The sequence below is a fragment of the Ursus arctos genome, unplaced genomic scaffold, assembly GCF_023065955.2.
Source record: "Ursus arctos isolate Adak ecotype North America unplaced genomic scaffold, UrsArc2.0 scaffold_4, whole genome shotgun sequence".
NCBI lineage: Eukaryota > Metazoa > Chordata > Mammalia > Carnivora > Ursidae > Ursus > Ursus arctos.
Window position 1 is genome coordinate 17,558,694 of NW_026623056.1, and position 11,038 is coordinate 17,569,731.

The following is an 11,038-nucleotide window of genomic DNA, read 5'->3' on the forward strand; positions in this document are numbered from 1 at the left end:
CCGAAGGCAGATGCTTAACTGACTGAGCCAACCTGGATGTAGAGACTATTTAAAAATAAAGTCTTAAAAAAAAAGTTCTGCCTCCCTCACCAGATAGAAAGTTCCTCAAAAGCAGATTATCTTATTTATCTTTTTTTTAAAACTTATTTATTTTAGAGAGAGAGAGAGCATGGGGGGGGGCAGAGGGAGAGAGAGAATCTCAAGCAGACTCCCCACTGTGCATGGAACCCGAAGCAGGGCTCCATCTCACGAACCTGAGATCATGACCTGAGCCGAAATCAAAAGTTGGATGCTCAACCAACTGAGCCACCCAGGCTCTTATTCATCTATGAATACCCAATGCCTGGCATGGTGTTTCTCCTGAATGAATGAATGAATGAATGAATGGAATCAGGAGGTTGAGATTCTAGAACTAGTCAGTTCTAGATTCTAGTCAGAACTAGTCATTCTAGATTCTAGTCAGTTCTCTACTGACTGCCACTGGCTAACTTTGTGACTTTCAACCGATTATTTAATTCTTTTGGTCCACCGATTCATTAAAAATGTCATCTTTCTTAATGCTAGAGTTGGAAGAAAACTTAAATTTCATCTATGCCAAGTACATTCTTCTATGGGTCTATAGAATTACCTAATTATTTGGAACACATACTTAATACCAATATTTGAATAATAATACCCATGCTAACTTTGTCATATTCCTAGAACAAAGACTGAATATTTAAGAGAAGTTGCTTGCAATAGGTTAGTCTAAAAACGATTGTGTAATGTTGGGGCGCCTGGGTGGCTCAGTCAGTTAAGCGTCTGTCTTCAGCTCAGGTCATTATCTCAGGGTCCTAGAATCGAGTGCCGCATCAGGCTCCCTGCTCAGCGGGGAGTCTGCTTCTCCCTCTCCCTCTGCCTCTCCCCCCTGCTCTCATTTGCTCTCTCTCAAATGAATAAATAAAAAATCTTAAAAAAAAAAAAAAAAGATTGTGTCACCTCACTGGCAATGCACTCAGTCTTTCTGTTTACCTTTGGTTACTGCTTGGATCTGTTACTTGTTCCTGTCCAGCCAGTTAAAACAGAAGATAGAGCTCACAGGAGCTGATACGTAACCCCTCAGTTCTGGGTAAATATAAGAAGTTTTCCAGGGGAGAGGGAGCTAACTGTATTTGAAATGAACTCAGCAGTGCCAGATCAGAACATTCAAATGATCATCAGAATCGTGTGGCATCTGCTAGATTACATTGCTCGTCTCTCCTGGACTGGGATTTTCCTGATCCTTCTCACTTGAGAGTGAAGGTCTTGAAAGTGAATCTGCTTTTACCTTATACCAGCTTGAGGCAGATTTTGGGAATGGAGGGAGGTGGTGGACATTTTCAGACTCCACTTGTGGTCCTAGCTCTGGCACTAATTATGTGACTTTCAGTCAGTTGCTTCTCTGGGTCCAATTTTCCTTACTTGTAACATCAAGAGGTTAACTAAATTATTATCTCTAAAGTTCTTTTTCACTTCTAACATTCTGTGAAGTTTTTGTTATAAGGATAAACCCTCAGCTCAACTGGTCTCCTATTTTTTCCTAGGTTAGGTTTCTTCCTTCCACAATTTATTATCTCCACGTTTTTGAGGACAGAGCCTGGATTTTATTCATCTTTCTTCCAGTATCTAGCACAATAACCAAGCAGGTAGTTGACTTCAAGTAGGGCTGAAGTTGATTCCTACACAAAATTCCATCTTTGGAGGAGCTCACACTTCAGAGTAAGGTACCAAGTATCACTAATCACTTGATTAAAAGCTGAGGATACAACAGATAACAGGAAAACTGGTTCCAGCTTTTTTCAACAGCAAAGAAGAGAGTACTTGTAATCGTTAACACTCATTGAGCGCTTCATTGTGCCAGAGGTTTCCATGTATTATCTCAAGTAATATGCACACCACTCCTAGGTTCTAGGTGCTAGTATCATCTCTGCTTCACAAAGAAACGGGCACAGAAAGGTGAAGTAACTTGCCAAGGTAACACCTTTACAAGTGAGAAGCAGCGTTGGACTAGACGGTACAACCTCAGAGCCCGCACTCCGGAGCACTCCACTGAGCAGAAAATTCGGAAAAATCACAGGAACAATCTTGTGTTCAAGACACCGAGGGAGCAGAGGGAAGCGACTGCAGAAGTCTGCAGAAGCTGGCAAACCAGTCTGAAAAACAAAAAATGAATTTCGAGCGGGACTACATAGCCGTGAAGGAAAGCAGGGGGGAAAGAACCCCAAACAACATGTGGAGCGCGCCTGGATCCCGGGGAAACCAAGGAAGACGTCGGAAGTGACGTCACTAGCGGGGTTTGGTCGCTCAGCGGGACTACCGGGGCCTGCGGAATTTCGGCCGGATGTGATGCACAGGAAGTTACGCCCTGGAGGCGGTACCTGGTGGTGGAGGGCGTCTCGATGGGCGGGGCGGAGCGTCTGTGGTCATCCTGGAACATTGGATTCCCCGCAGGTAACGTGCGGGCCAAACTTGGACCGGTTAAGGGTGGAAGTTGCTGTTGGTGGCCCAGGTAGTTCGGGCGGGGAGAGGTGGATCTCGCATTAGGCTGGAGGAAAGCCTCCTTGGCGTGGGACTCCCTGGGGAGGGAGAGATACGAGGAAATTCGGGAACGGGGTCGTGAGGACCGAGACTCGTGAGGACCGAGACGGTCGAGGAAATACAGGTTGAGACTTTCAGGAATCGGTCATGGCTGGGGGTCGTGGGCTCCTGAGCCTTGGTGCTCTGGGGTGAGAGATGGAGCCTGGGCGTTGAGATGAGCCGTCCTAGAGTTCATTTCTTACCTACTTCGACCCCCGCCTCGGTGCTGCTAACAGGGGACAGGTACTTCATCTCTTAATCCAGGACAGTGCCTTGCCACTATTTGGTATTCTTTAGATGTTGTTTGAATGAATTATTTAATATGGACGCACGAAGCAGATTCTTGCTCAGCAGGGGGAACTTCTCCTGAACTACAGGATCTCTACCTGAGTGTAGAAGTGACTTCAACTTAGTTTGCTAACCAATGATTTATGAGGATGCTGGGGGAGTAGATATTGAGAACACTGTTGTTGTTTGGTGGGATTATTGAAATTTATAAATTTGTCTTAATATTTTTGATGGTGGGGGTAGAGGACAAAGCAATTAATTCAGCTTCTCTCAGATTCCTTTACTTTCCTATGAAGAACTTCCAGGTAATTATAGGGAACGAATGATAAGCTACAGTTGTAGCACTGAGCTTCTAATTAGTGTTCTAAGTGCTTTCTTTTCAGCAATATGATCTTACGTTCCATTTTCTTCATGTTATCTTTCTTATATTGGGGTACTTCTTACTTTTGAGAGGTAAATAAGAATGATTTCATAACAAAGGTGAAATTAATTTATAAAAGTCCAGTCAGAGGTTTCACATGGTGTGTTCACATAACATAAACTCCTTACACAGACTTGTAGGAGGCCTCCAAAAGAATGAATCCCTGAAGATTAAATTGTCTTCTTTGTAAAATATTTGTTTAGGTGTCTTAAATGTGATGAAGAGTGACCATAGACCTAAAGAACAAGTGCTGTAACCAGATTGATTTTGATTGTCAAGTGGAAAAAAAGTGCAGAGGACAGACACATCAGGCTGTGTAATGGGATCTGGGTATGAATCATCTGGATGCAGTGATTTTGTGTATGGGCTTTGTGCTACCTAATGAGATAGTAGCTCCTAAGAGATTCTAGAATCTTTTTTAGATTGGATATAATAGAGTAGGAAAACCTGAATTTATGCCTTTGTTTGTTTGTTTTTACAAAGAAGAAACTAGTAAGCATTTTTGGATTTAAAAATCCAAGGGGCACCTGGCTGGCTCATTCTGTGGAGCATTCAACTCCTGAACTTGGGGTTGTGGGTTTGAGCCCCACCTTAGATGCAGGGATTGCTTAAAAATAAAATCTTTAAAAAAGAAAAATCCAAGATGTTTTTAAAAATAGTTTGAAAAAACCCAGAAAGTAGACATGTAAATACGTTATTGTATTCGTTTAAATTTAAAAAGTTTGCCTGCTTTTAAAATTTGGTTTCCCTATTGTGGAAAGTGTTGGTATCCAAATCATTCCCATCTTTACAAGCTGTTACTATGGTGCCACCTTTAGAATACATATAAATATGGTACAAAGCAGTGTTTTGAGATCTTCTAGATTTTGTTAAAAGTAATGTCTTACTTAAAAATAAAGTATAAAGTATAATTTTGCTACCTCATTCTGCTGTTCAATGTCATATCCACTAATTTTGCATATCTAAGTGTCTATATTCATACTAATAACAAAATTATTATTCATAATTTAGTATCTAAGTGGTAACTTAGGTATGTGCATTGACATTTTTGAGGTTTTCAGTTTTGCAGAACACTGATATCTATGGACTCTAACATGGACTTCATTTAAAGAAATCCACGGACCATTAATGGACAAAAACATGAATCAATTTATGTTGTGGCATTCAAATCCTAGCACTTTGGGGAAGGTAAGTTGTTGACTATGTTTTATGTTAGGTGAGAAATAGAATAGCCTTGGATTGGTCTAGGAAATTGTAGGATTGTGATTGAAAAATATAGAACGAATCTTCAAAGTATGCTTTAATCTGGATCTTCCAAAGAGAGGTTTGTTCTGTATATATGAGGTAATTATTACGATTTCCTTGTAAAATTGATCAGAAATTAAAGAGATTGGCAAGTTATATTACTCCTGGATGATTACTGCTCTGTTCTCTTTTTGGGGGACATCTCCTTTCAACGCTTTAGAACCTGGTAGAATATATCAACGTGTGGATACCCTGTAGGAATGGGGCTTCAGATAGTCATTTAAATCATCTCACATCCAAGTTTGGCTCTGTGATAATATATGTACCAAATCTTCTGGCCAATTTTACTTTATATGTTAGGTTAAAGCAAGAAAAAAAGTTGAAAAAAATGTCTTCTTTCTCCCTTTATCCTGCTTTATTTATGCTATTTTCCTTTCTTTTCTTTTAAAAAATCACTTACGGGATTCATTCTACAGGTTTTATCTTTCTGTCCCAGGGGTAAATTTTCTCTCTCTCTCTTTTTTTTTTTTTTCCTATTTTACCTTAGGAGTTTGTTAACTTTCAGATCTTTAACTTCTAACTTTGTGATAATGTTTGGCACCTTTTAATCACTAAGCATTATACTTGTAGTTTTTCCCAGTCTCCTTTGTAGGGACACTGGCTCTTCTTGTTTAGAATTTGCTTCCAAAACTAGTCAGTTCTTCTAGGAATTCATCTTTTAGATATATTTGCGCCTGCACACAAAAATTTGTATATAAAGATACTACTGTATTATTTTAAATTAAGAAACAAACTTACTAGGAATAACCTAAACATCCCTCAACAGAGGTCTGATTAAATAAATGCCTTCATGCAATGCAGTACTTTGTAACTCTTAGGAGGAGTGACGCTAACCCATAGGCAGAGGTATGGCAAAATCTCTGATACATTATTAACTGAGAAAAACAATATAGTACTGTTTGTGTAGTGTGTTTTCATTTGTGTTTTTAAAAGCATACGTTTATATGTATACATGCAAAATTTCTTCAGAATATGTATGAAGAACTATAGACAGGCACTCCTGGTGAATGAGATTATAGGTCTATGGTAGGAAGATGACTCATATGTGTACTCTTTCTGGTGGATTCAATTTTTAACTATGAACATATTTTTGTAATACTTGGAAACAAACAAATGACAAGGCTTTAGGTTAATTTAAGAACTATGGAGCCTACAACTATTCCTTATGACTTTTGTCCTTATAATTATTTGCACTATTCAAAGGGAATGGGGTTGTATAAGTGAGTGAAGTTTTTGTCAGAGCTGCATGGAAGGTTTGGTGACATTATGATAGGTTTTTAACCTTCACATTAGATTATTATTCTTATGAATAAACTAAGTGCTTAGTGCTGCTGAATTTAATACTCATATACAATTGTAGCATGTTACTGGCCTCTCTAGGTAATATGGATATTATCTTTGTTTGCAAGCTAGGTTTCTATTGTGTTGGCATGGTCCTTCTGAGCCTCTCAGTATTACTGAATGTGATGGACTTTGTTTTATTTGAATTGCTATTGAGGGACTCTATTCTTTAAATAAGTCTTAGTTATTATTTCACTCTGTTCTTGATGTTTAGAGCTGGCTTAAAGCATTTCAAAGAATGACTTATTCTCTCTGTTAGCAAAATCAGTAAACCAGAAAGATCCTTTAGATACATATGGATAATCTCATTCTGTATCAAGAATAATCTTTTGAAGTGGCTGATTATTTGTCATGGGACTCCGCAAAAATTTCTTGTGACTTTTACTTCTCTAGCCATCTTTGTCTTTCCACACTTTAATTGTGGGAAATTTGGAATAACCATAATAGGTGAATACAAGAATACAAGAAATTTAAAGATATAGTAATCTTCATTCATTAGTAATGGGATTTTATTTGAAACTTGCTTGAGAATAAGCTTTGTAAGATACATACCTTTATGATACCACTGATTGTGTATCTTGTTAAAATCAAAATCAAGGCCATTTATCTGGGGGCTGAGTCATGATTAATGGGATAGAATGGATTATGTTTTGTCTGGTATTACGTAGAAAGGAGCACATGAACATTAAAGTTACATGTAGATAATATAGCATTGGGGAAGATACATGTATATGTGTGTGTGTCTATGCATGTAAATATGTATTTAAAAATGTGTATATATATATATTATTTTACACATAATATATATACAATTTTCTGGAAAACCAAAAGTTCCGGAGAGGAAGATATCCAGTTAGTACAGGAAGGAAAAAAGTCAGATTTTTAAAACCTTAGAGCTGGGCCTGTCATGGGCTAATTCATGATTATGAGAGCAGCTTAAATAATTTTGGATGTTTTAAGATCATTAACAGGTTCAAGTGATAGGAAGGTAGATAGAAGCCTGAGAGAAAATTAAAATCTAGCAAACATGTAAGGTTATGGTTGAGGGTATGTTTTAAGATTCTGTTTGGTGGTATTGTTTTGAGGAGGAGAAAAGAAGGGAGAACTCAAAAATGTATCGCTGTTCAGTTTGAATTTGAGCTAGGACCGTAAGTCTTTCCTAGCTTTCCAGTTATGTATGACCAAGATGGATGAACTAGATCGATTAACTTATAAAACATTATTCTACAAAAACTGATTTGGTCATTAGATATACCTCAAAGAATAAGAAAACTGTTTTTAACCAGTTTTATGATTATGTAAAAGGATAACTAGGGATGATCTAGACTGAGGGGACGGGACAATTTTGTTTAGAAAATAGAAGACTTTGGGGTGCCTGGGTGGTGCAGTCGTTAAGTGTCTGCCTTCAGCTCAGGGCGTGATCCCGGCGTTCTGGGATTGAGCCCCACATCAGGCTCCTCCGCTGGGAGCCTGCTTCTTCCTCTCCCACTCCCCTGCTTGTGTTCCCTCTCTCGCTGGCTGTCTCCTCTGTCAAATAAATAAATAAAATCTTAAAAAAAAAAAAAGAAAATAGAAGACTTTGGAAGAGTTGGAAAAACTAGGAAGCACACATGTTGTCAGTTATTTGAGGCCAGGTGAGAGAAGGTATAAAATTACTCAGCAGGGGAGCAGGTTGTGTCCAGAGGCAGTGAACTTTGGGTCATAGGGTTGCTTAAGCAGAGTTTGAACATCAGGAATATTGTAGAGGGGATTTCTTATTGTATGGGAGATTGTACTAGATTATTGTCAAGGTTCCTTTCAAACTCTCAAATTTTTTTATACTGCAATGAAATATTTATTACAGTATGAGTATACATTCTGTTATCCCTGTCTTTAAATACTGATTCCTAACTCATCCACTCATCATTTATCCACCAACCTCAACTTACCTGTAACCAGGAAGTAAATTTTAAAATTACCTGAGCTCCCAAATTATAAGACAAAACCCGTATGCTTTTTCTTAGGTCCTTACTCAGTTTATTGACTTTTTTAAAAGATAGTTTTGTTTTGTTTTTTTTTAAGATTCTATTTATTTATTTGACAGAGAGAGAGCACAGGTAGGGGGAGCACAGGGAGAGGGAGAAGCAGGCTCCTCGCTGAGTGGGAAGCCCAACGTGGGGCTCAATCCCAGGACCCTGGGATCATGACCCCAACCCTAGACAGACACTTAACCGATTGAGCCAGCCAGGCGCCCCTAAAGGTAGTGCTAATAGGCTTTTTTTTTTTTTTAAATAAAGATATTTATTTATTTATTTGACAGAGAGGGAGAGAGAACAAGCAGGGGGAGCAGCAGGCAGAGGGAGAGGGAGAATCAGGCTCCCTGCTGAGCAAGGAGCGCAATGTGGGGCTTGATCCCAGGACCCTGGGATCATGACCTGAGCTGAAGGCAGATGCTTCACCAACTGAACCACCCAGGCACCTCTCTAATAGGCTTAATTAACTGGTATCTAACTCCACAGTATACTAGAAGTAGCAAATTGTGAGTAGGCTGAGTGCTAGTGTAAGTTTAATATCTATTAATGCTAATAATGGTGTTGGCATGCTTAAACAACCTTTTTTATTATACAAGTGATCCATGTCCACTTGACAAAAGTTAGAATAAAGAAATATACTTTGGGGTGATATATATATCATATATATATATACATATGCTAAAGTTACCTATAGTCCCCTACCACTGTTAATATTTTAGTGGCATGCTTTATTTTTAAACTCCTTGACATTCCTGCAGGATGTCACTTCTGAGTAGTGACAGCTGAAACTGATTCTACCTTACTCCTGTTTGGAAACTTAAATTAGTCACTGTACTTTCTGATGAGAATATCAGAAAGGGAAAGACTAGGACATGGTACAACAGTGATTTGAAGAAAACCTTCGTCCTGGTCACTTTTATTGCACTGAAACCAGTTTTATAGAGTAGTGGGCATAGTTTGATATTCTGGAGCCAAAGGGCCTGAGTTTGAATCCTAACTCCACTATTTACTAGCCAGGTAGACTACCAGAAATTTCCTAATTTCTGTGTGCCTCGGTTTCTTCATTTGTAAATTGAGGATCATAATATCAGATTCATGGGATTGCTGTGAGTGTTATGAATTCATCTATGTAAAATGCTTAGAGCAGTGCCCAGCACAAAGTATAGACTCAGTATATATTAGTTGCTATTATTATAATTTTTAATTTTTTAAAGATTTATTTATTTATTTTACAGAGAGAGAGTGCAAGTGGAGGAAAGGGTAGAGGGAGAGAATCCCCAAGCAGACTCCCCGATGAGTGCGGAGACCAATGCGGGACTCGATCTCACCACCCATGAGATCACGATCTGAGCCTAAATCAAGAGTTGGTCCCCCCACCGACTGAGCCACCCAGACACCCCATTATTATTAATTTTTAAAAGCTTAAAGTTTTCTTGGAAAAAAGGCAGGTTTATAGGTATACATGAAATAAAAAGAAACAAGTCAGAATGAGCACAAAAGGCTTTGTTGACTTTTCTCCCTTGTTAAATATTTTCAGACCATAATATTCCTAGTTCAATTTCTTTCTATACCCCACAAAATCAACTTTATTTTATGCTCTCTCTTCCAACAAATATTTGGCCATGCTTTCAAAGATAAAAAGACCTTTAAGATAATCGAATATCACAGATAGTGATCAGAGAGATTCTGGAAATTATCATTAAATCAGTTTCTCTGACTACAGCGCAAGGTGGTTCTGTAAGAAGTTTGAATTCTGCAATTTAAAGCAATATTAATCGAAGAGATAAGCTGGTAAACATATTAAGCTACTCTGTACACTCTGTGTTTTAAAATCTTTGTTTCCTTTTCTTTTTTCTTCTTTATTTCATTTTGGTTTTCTCTTTCTATTCTTTCAGCATGGTATCTGGTAGTCTGATTAATTATTGACCAAAGAGTTAAAGCTTTTCAAAACCCTTAAAAAATTTTATTAGACTTGCTGGTAGAATTTTTTTTGTGTGTTTTGTTTTGTTTTAAAGCATCAAGTACAAGTTTTTGAAGACCCTGGGGCCTACCATCATTATGCATTCAAGATTTGAGTTTGAATAACTTCATCAAGACTTAGATCCTCTTCAAAAGCCTCAAGTCTCATCTGCATTAAAGCTCTCCATTGAACCCTCTCACAAAAGTAAAAGCTTACAGGGACTAAAATCCACTAATACATTCCATTTTATATCCTTTCCTTTGATTTCTCTTCAATTTCCTTAGCCTTTAGGGTCTTTCATATTGCTTATGTTCCTTTGGATTGGAGCCAAGGAAACAGTGCCTTCCAAAAGAATAGATGTCCTGTGGCTGTAAGTTTTCATCGGTATAGAAGCATAAACTTGGTATGATAAGTTTGCAATCACGTCTTTTGTTGTATCCTATAAAAACTTGAACCAACAATAAGAAATGAGAATGAAGTGGTAAAAATATTTGAGGTCAAATTATACCATCAGTGGTTTAGAGAAAAGAGCCTTCTGCCTGGGAAAGTCACGTAGCCTTTCCGGAGCTTAGTTTCATCTGTAAAGTAAATATTATTTCCCCTGCCTACCTCACAGGGTTGTTGTGAGGGTCAAATGAAATATATAAAAAGGACTTTATATAAAATGTGCAGTACAGACCTAGAGTCCTGTTACAAGTCGTTCCCTCCGCTCTGGGACCTGGGAAGGTAGATGATTTAAGCACACTGAAAGCGAGCACCATGTCCAGGCTGAATACACGGGAACGAGGCTGGGTTAAGTTTTCTTTTCTCTGGGTACACAGAGTACTTTTGTGGGCTAATTCTAAGAAGGAGGAAGACTATACATGTCCCTAAAATTTTAAGTTAGCATTTCTAATGCTCTAGAGCCGTTACATGTTGTATTTGTATTCATGGCTTGCAACCTATGTTTCCAAGTCGTGACCAGCATTTTTTTTTTAAATGAAGGCGTGTAAAGCAGAACATTTCACACTGCATCCCACATGGTAAGAGAAGTGTGTTTTAGTTATATGTATGTGTGAATGTGTGTGTGTTTGTATTTGTGTACTTGGTCATTAAATAAAATGCATTTTTCCCCTA

General features: G+C 38.2%; 1 long non-coding RNA gene across 2 annotated transcripts; it reads left to right on the plus strand.

The window, feature by feature from the left end:
• The first annotated feature begins 2,377 nt into the window (after positions 1–2,377).
• LOC113254095 (uncharacterized) lies at positions 2,378–11,038 on the plus strand. 2 transcript variants are annotated; one of them, XR_003315653.4, is made up of 4 exons: positions 2,378–2,469; positions 3,508–3,634; positions 4,366–4,492; positions 9,978–11,038. It is a non-coding gene; the product is annotated as an uncharacterized LOC113254095 (long non-coding RNA). The 2 variants fall into 2 exon arrangements; XR_006409381.3 differs by having other exon boundaries at positions 2,461–2,527.